The sequence below is a fragment of the Fulmarus glacialis genome, unplaced genomic scaffold, assembly GCF_000690835.1.
Source record: "Fulmarus glacialis isolate BGI_N327 unplaced genomic scaffold, ASM69083v1 scaffold3349, whole genome shotgun sequence".
In the NCBI taxonomy this organism is placed as follows: Eukaryota; Metazoa; Chordata; class Aves; order Procellariiformes; family Procellariidae; genus Fulmarus; species Fulmarus glacialis.
The window spans coordinates 24,521-32,726 of record NW_009235025.1 but is presented as its reverse complement, the minus strand read 5'-3'; positions in this window follow the sequence as shown (position 1 = coordinate 32,726).

The window sequence follows — 8,206 nt, the reverse complement described above, 5'->3', positions numbered from 1 at the left end:
GACACAGAGTATAGAAAAGTTTCAGCCAAAAGGCATAAACTACCTCTCTGGGATGGCTACATGAGGTGTATTCTAACACAGAAATGCTTGTTTCAACTCACACTTCTGCATTCATAATGCATCACCAAAGAAGCCACTCCAGGGCGGGTGCTTCTTTAGTTCCCCTCATCAGTTATTTAGAGACATTGACAAGATCCCCCTGTGTCTTTCCTTTTCCAGGCTAAACACTCCCAGCTCTCTCAGCCTCTCCTGGTATGACAGATGCTCCAACCCCTTAATCATCTGTGTGGCCCTTTGCTAGATTCACTGCAGTTATGTCTATATCTATGTACTGGGGAGCCTGGGAACTGGACACTGTGCTTCAGATGCGTCCAGAACCAGGAAATCTTCCCATCATTAAGTCTGGTATCAAATGAGAAATGTTGTCCCAAAGACTCTAGAAAGAAGACATGGCTGGGCAGGCTAAGCGAGGCTACCAAATATGTCTGTCTGTAAGAGACAAGAGAGTGGAAATCTGGGAGTCGGACAGAAGGATAAGGTGGAATAAGCCAGGTCCCACTGAGTGAACAGGTTACCTGAGCTAGGGAACCCAAGTAACGAGCCACAGGGCTGTGAGAGTGTCTGTAGAAGCAGTGCGGCCACCAGACATGAGCTACCAAACCCTGCTGCAAGGGATTATACAGCATGCCAACAATATATTACTTCTGGCTCTGGGACAACCCCGGTGTCTCTGCACCATGCTACACTGGTAAGGCCATAGAAGCCATGATCTACGTGGGCATCATCTCCCTGCCAAAGATGGAGGTACCTACTCTGAAGAAAAGGCCTTTTCAGCAGGCCTTTCCCATCCTAACACAGTGAAATGATTGTAAATGCAGGTGAACTTTGTTACCTAGCCCTGTGAAAGAGGTAGGTCAGAGGTCTAGCGTTAGTCTGGTACCTTCCCAGACAGGTCAGCTGTACAGCTAGCCAGCAACGGGACAGTGCTAATGTCTTGCCAAATGTGGCAGACTGTTTCTTACCTTCCTCCTTCCCTTAGCTTATGCTTAGCCAGTAACTATTGCAGTTAATACGTATTCATGTCAGAATACCCTCACTGATCCAGCAGATTGCTGTTCTCCACTGACAAGCAGTAAGTCCAACTGTGAACTGTTCCGGGAGGGCTAGGATGACGTTCCAGGGCTGTCAAGGACTGTCCAGACTATGTTGAAATGCTCATGGAAAGTTCTGTCTGCTGCTCTCAGAGTATTAGGAGTGCTTGAAGGATGTGATAATTTGGCCATTCAGCTGGGCAGTATTTTCTATGCTCTCAGTTATCTGGTTGAGTGGTTCCTATTCCAGCTACTGTGCCTTGCAAACATGAGTCGTGCAGTCCTGCGGTTTTCTTCTTGCAGGAAGTCCTGCTTGGTCATGGTATGATTTGAGCCTGATCTGCAGATAGCTGGGACTAAATTATTTTCATTTTCCATGTAGACTATTTGTAAAAAGGTCATCACCAATTCATGGGAAGGCTTAGAGAGGAATAGAGGAATTTAAAGTCATAGGTCAAGAAGGAAGAGTATATACTTCGTAAACAAGGATGGAAAACTTGACTTAATGTAGAAGAAGGTGTGAACCAAAGCCCTTCTCCAGGAATATCATTTGGGGGAAACCCTTGATAAGGCTGTAGATACAGTTCACCTCCTCTGTGCTTAAACCAGTGGGAATGTTGTGCTGGAGAGGTCCAGAAAGGAATTCCTGAACTAGTCTAAGATGGATATAGCAAAGTCCAAACACAGCCCTGAGTGTACAGATCGGTGGTCTTGCATGTCTCCTCTGAATCTCTTTGAACTCATTCATTGCACAGAAATTGAAGCAGTGTACAGAAACAGAAAGTGAAGAGGTCAATAAACAATCTACCTGGTGCCCCATTGCCACAAACTCCTCTTCCATGTCAGCAATTTTATTGCCTGTTCTTAAAAACTTCCACTGCAAGGAACTTTGCAGCTGCCCTGGGTATCCTAATTCAGTGCTTCTAACCTTTACAATTACACATTTTCCATAATCACCAACATATTTATCTTTGCTTCAGATTGTGTGATTTCACGTCATCCTTCACCCAGCTATTGCTGTGAACATTTATGCCAGTCCTTTGCCAAGTGACAGACTGTTATTGTGTCCTTACCTGAGTCTTCCATCCGAACCAAACAACCTTCAACCTGTTCACAAGGTCGTACTCTGCTCATGTCTTAGCATTCACGTGGCTTTCCTTTGGATTCTCTCCAATGCAGCAACATCCGGACACAGCACTCTAGCCAAGGCATCAACGGCATCAAGTAGAGTACTTTTGTTACCTTCCAGGTCTTAAATTAAAAATACTTGTTAATAAACTTCAGAATGAGATTACCCTTATTTTCAACATCATCATGCTGAGTGGAGTTAGGTAGTAATTTGCTAGGACTCCCTCCAGATTCTTTTCTGCAAGACTGAGATGGGCAAAACTACATAAAGTCATGTGAGACATATAATAAATGAAGCCCCAGGCATTGCCAGATCCACCCCAAAACGTTTTACCTCAAAGTAATCTGCCTATTAATTCCAATATGCTTGGGATTCACTCTGTCCTTCCATTTCTAAAACGCATCTCTCTGAGAGGCTGGCCATGCAAAATTCAGACTCAAAAATAATAGTAATGGCAAATGGTCTAAGAACCTGCCGTGTTACATCCAGCTTCTGAGAGGCTTTGCCATCTATTTCTGAGTTTGGGCTACAAGCGGCGATGGGATTTGATTACACAAATTGCTGAGGTTAGATTCTAGAGATGAGACTGAAGTCAGGACTGGAATGAAGATGGGTGAGTCAAGAGGGCTGTATCTTATTAACTTCATTTCCAAGTTGTTTCCACATTTACTTTTGCTTTGGACAGTATCTCTCAGGTTGCACCTTTGTGAGAACATTACCCTGGTCTATTGTGTTCATGCCAGATGAAATGTGTTCACATGCTTTTGTAATGGCACATTTCCAGTGAATTCCAGGGTCAGAGTAGCTCTGCCTTTTTTTTGGATGAGTGTTTCTCGTTCAGAGAAGATATCCTCTAACACACCTTTTGGTTGCTTTCCTGAGCCTGTGATGGCTCTCTAAGGGCAGTCTCAGGTGTTTAAACCGAAAGTGTTCTGGGGTTGAAACTTTAAAATCCAGGAAGTTCACAGTTTCTGGTGACGTGACAGTACATGATGAATGCATACAGGAAAAAACAGCAGGGTGCTCAGGACATCCCCCTGTGCTCACACACCAAGTTGATTACATACCTAATGCTCTGACATCGTGCAATTTTCACATTCTCCTGCAAAGTGAACCAAGATCTCTCATACCTTAAGCTATAGTTTGATGATACAGTGTCTTGAGCAGAAACCCTCTTTTAAGGAATCCTTTCCCCTTGCTGACATTCTTTCCCATTCCCACACCCCAAGGTGCTGTTGGTTGAAATTGTTGAAAACCACAGCAACAAAAAAAAAAAAAAAAAGAAAAAGGAGGGGAGGAAGGTTTAAATCAGATTGGTTTTCCAGTCAAGGACTGGCAACGTGAAAGGTGTGGATCCACCACAGCTAACTCAGTCTAAGCCAAGCCTGCCGACTTCTTCCCCTCATCGTCTGCGCTGGCACTGCTGCTTATCTAAACTTACAAGGAGACAGCCAAGGGAGCAACACTGGGTGAAAACGACACAGCTGCTTCTGTAGGGATAGCCCATGGACTCATGCTGAACTGCTTGCCAGGGCAGAAGGGAAGAGGTCCTCCTTCTCCTCACCCTCCTGCTCTTCCTGCCCACCTCTATTCCTTCCCCCTTCCCTGCTTGGGGCCACGTATCTGCTCCTCTTCTTGCTCTGGCCCTGGCACTCCCTGGGCTCTTCTCTGAGCTGATTAAACTTGCTTAGATGAAAGCAAGTTAGTTGCTGGTTTAGTTTTCTGCAGGGACAGTGAGTTAAATTGGCTCAGAGAGGGATCTGGAAGGCACCAGCACAAGGCCAGCCATAAAACCTATCTGCAGAGAGAGAGGTAGTTGCATTTAGTGCTGTACATATAGCCTCGCTTTTCCGCTTGTTCAGATTCCTGAACCAGCTTGAGTGGGCAATAAACCAGACCGATGCCACTGCAAGAGTGGGGACAAGCTGTAAGGGCAACGAGGGCACCAATCATGCCAATTTATCACCTTAAAACTGCTGCAGAATGGCAGGCTGAGGTCTGACTCACCACATTGTGGGGAGCAGCAGGTGACCAGGTTTGCAGAAAAGGGAACAGGAATAGGCTGCATTGCTGCCAAGGACAATGCACCCTCAAGCTGGCTCATTGAAGAGAAGTTTACAGTCACGTACCATGATATCCTTAGCGTCCTTAGTAAATGCTGGCACCTGCAAAGGCTGCAGGGCAAACTTTGCTAAACAGACATTTTGCTTTTTATGACTCAGACCCAGCAAGAGGCAAAATGCTGTGGCATGTTTTAGGGTTGTTAGAGATGGAGCAACTCACCACGGACAGTTGATAGAGGATTGAAGACCTGATCCAAGCTCACTGTGACACAAAAATGACCACTACTACTCGACAGATACACCAAGAGCAACTCAAATTATGCTCAATGCTGCCATGACAGCCATCCCTCCTGTTCCCCTGAAACAGCCAAAGTCAGCTGGCAACGTGGCCCTATTGTAGCTGCTGGACCAGCCCTCATGTCACAACCCCTTAATTTGGGAACCAGTGTAGAAGTGGGAAAGGCATGTCACCTTATCAGGCACCTCACTGACTTTTTTGCTTGTTTTCCTTCTGCGGTGTGAAAATGAGTGGCATTTACAGCTTGACTCAGTTGTCTACCTTGGCGACGTGCCCTTTTGGGATGCCGTGGTGTGTCCCACCTGGCCTTCAGCTGCTGCACGGTGGCTCTGGGGATCCTGGGGCACATCTGCCTACCCCATGAGGCTATCGCCTCCCATGGACTTCTTATGAGAAGTCAGGACCTCCACAGGGGCTGTTTCCAGTTTCTGGGGGAACAGGACCTCTTTCCATAGACCTATCTCCTGAATTAATCACTGTTTAAAAAATAATCCTCCACAACATGAGTTTAATCCCAGGCTTTTCCACAGACATTGCACAAGCTCAGTGAGTCACTGCCTCACACACTCTGCTGTGGAAACAAATTCCATTGATAAACCAGCTGTGATCGAACACTGTAGGGACAAGGGCCCCATTGTTATTGGGACAGATGTCCCCTGTTTGTGCAGTGGGTTCCTGGCTCCAGATTGTGTTCAAGGTAGAAACATACATAACACATCAGAGTTTCCCCTGGTTTCTGGGAATTTCCTGCTCTTCCCCGCCTTCCACAGTAGCCATCAGAGCCATAGGTCTGCATCTCTGTGTAGCTTCTCCAAGGGCACCAACGCGTGTCCCTAATGCGTGCTGGGTCCAGCCCACAGCGAGCATGCTGCCAGCTCGGGTAGGAAAACTTTAGGGTTTTCGTCCCTTGTTGTTTAAGTCAAAGCCCATGAATATTTTGCCATAGCTACGAAACATGATTTCACTGCTTTGAGTCTTCAACACCCTCTTTTGTTAGAACAAAGCAGGTGAGTAACAGCAGCAGAACAAGTTAGTCCACTTGATAAAGTAATCTGCAGATAAGACACTGAAGGGCTTTGATCAGTGCAGGGGGAAATAATGAGTACTACCTGATGAATGGTATCAGGAAATATCTCCGCTTTAAATGCCTTGTGGGTTTTTGGCAGTGGCATCTCTGGTCAGACTCACACTTGAAAGTTGAGTGCAGGCTCTAGAGGCAACTTGTTTTCTGGGCAGTAACAACATGTTCAGCTAATTATACAAGTTCCTGTGTCTTGGCTTCCCTTTGAGAGAGATCAAAGCAGCCTGGGCTGTAATAGAAAGCAGAGGATGTTTAAGATGGATCTAAATTGAAGATCTTCTATTTGAATCACCTGAGAAGGTAAGCCATATTGTATCTCTGGGTGTCTTCTTTATTTTCTAAAACATATGGGATAGTAACTATTGTGCTGGCTGGATTTGCAAGAGAGGGTGTAATAATTTTGCAACATTTATGAAAAAGAGAAACTTACAGAAAAAGTAAAAAGGAGGTCATGTAGATCACCCATGTCCCAGGTTAAAGTGAGACCTTGCTATTTACCTCTAGGAATTTTCTGCACTTTAGAGTTAACTTTAAGTATTTTTCAGCTTGAGTGCTGTGGAGAAAAAGAGATCTGGTAGCAGACTTGGGCTTCTTTAGCTCTTGGGGCTTTATAAGTCAAAGATACTTATTGCCTCCCAGGAGGCAGTGTATATGAGAAATGATGAATGTGTCCACATAGCTTCGGTTTTACCGACAGAAGGTACATAGATAAATGAGAAATTGCTTGCTGAAAAATTTACAGCAATTCTTTTTTCAGTGACACGTTAAATGAACAAGGGGAACAGACGCATTACTTGAGGAGGACATTAATAGTTTCCCCATTTGCAATTTGATATTTTTTTGTTAGTATTCTGGCTTTCTAGATACTGGTTTGTGATTTTTGGACTTTTGACTAGCCATCAAAGCCTGAGTAGCAGCACGGTTCTCATTTGCCTGAGTTGTCCTCTATATGGTTTCTTATGTATACAATTAACAGGGCATTTGGTCTCAGCTACATGGTTGCACAAAGGGTGTATTTGAAAATAGAGGCTGATCCACAACATTTGAATATGAGTGCAAGTTTGTGAACAGTGTAAAAGATACATGCAAAACTGTAGCAGATGCTGTTTAACCTCATCATAAACTTGCTTAATGACCTATTTTCCTTTCTGTTATCTGTTTTATCAACCCATTACCATTGAAATACAAGGTCTTTGTACAGAATAAGCTATTGTACCTTACGCTGTGAGCATATGCTGCATATACAAAACTATCAGAAATCTTTGTTTTGTTAGTGTTTCTATTACTGGGTCATGTCACTATCTCAAGGACTTGTGTCACAGCTTATAACTTGGCAAAGTTTTCCTCTTGATCTGTTTTGATCCATCTTGGTCTTGGGATCAGCCAGATCCATGGAAGTCTTGAGGTTGTCACAGGTGGATGATGTCTTCAAAATAGCAAAATAGTCTCTTTTGTAAAATGCTGGATGTATTGATGGACACGCCCAGGAAACTGAAGAGACACTTCCTTTTCCCTACCTTTTTTTTTTTTTTCCCAATTCTTCCAGCCATCCGTCCATTGGATAAAAAAAGCCTGTTAACAGTCTTTTTTTTGAAATGGGTTTTGGGGTGGGGTGGGAAGATATTCTGAATCAGTGAGATGTCTTGCTTTCTGGTTATTCCTATATAGGAGCATAAGAGCAGCCACACTGGGTCAGCTCAAATGTCTAGATAGCACAGTTTTCTGGTTTGGTTTTTTCCCTCTGTTGCTACCCTAGATATCTTAAAATTAATTTTCCTTTTTAAATTGCTCCTCAAAGTTCAGCTGACATTTCCTCAGACCCCATTTCTGAGTGGTATAGTTAGTTAAGAGTCCATCACAGAATACATAATGTCAGGATCATTTCTTTCTACCTTACACTTACCAGTGCTGAATTTCATGACCCAGTCATTCAGTATCCTGTGATCTCTGTGCAGATCTTCACAGGCAGACTTTGCTTTTGTTGGTCTCAATCATTTAAAGTTTTCCACAGTGTTGTATCACTAATCACTGCCTTTTCCACATCACTTGGTAGGGTTCATAAAGAACAGAGGGTAAGACACACCTTCCCGTGGAGCTCTAATGGTGACATCTCTCTATTGAAAAAACAAGTAATTTCCTTCTACTTTTGTCTCCTATCTTTTAACCAGGTCAGTATCCAGGTGAAGTCTCACTGCAGATGAATCTAAGAACCACCTTTGGTGAGAAACCCTGACAAATGCCTGCTGGAAACCCACGTCAGTGACATCAAGTGCATTGCTTGGCTATCAGCTCATTGTTGTCCTCCATCCATTCGCAAGGTGAGGCCACAGATCATGTTCATATTATAGTTTTCTGTCATGGGCTTTTCTGAGCAGGAAAGTCACAGTGAAGGACCCTGTCTACGTGGGAGCACCAGCTCTGATGTGCAACGTGGTGGCAATAGGCAGCCATTGCCAATGTTCATTATCATCTCAGGAGGTGCTGATTTTTCTGCTTTCACCTAGTGATTCACAGCCTTTCAAAACCTGAGTTTGTATGAACAGC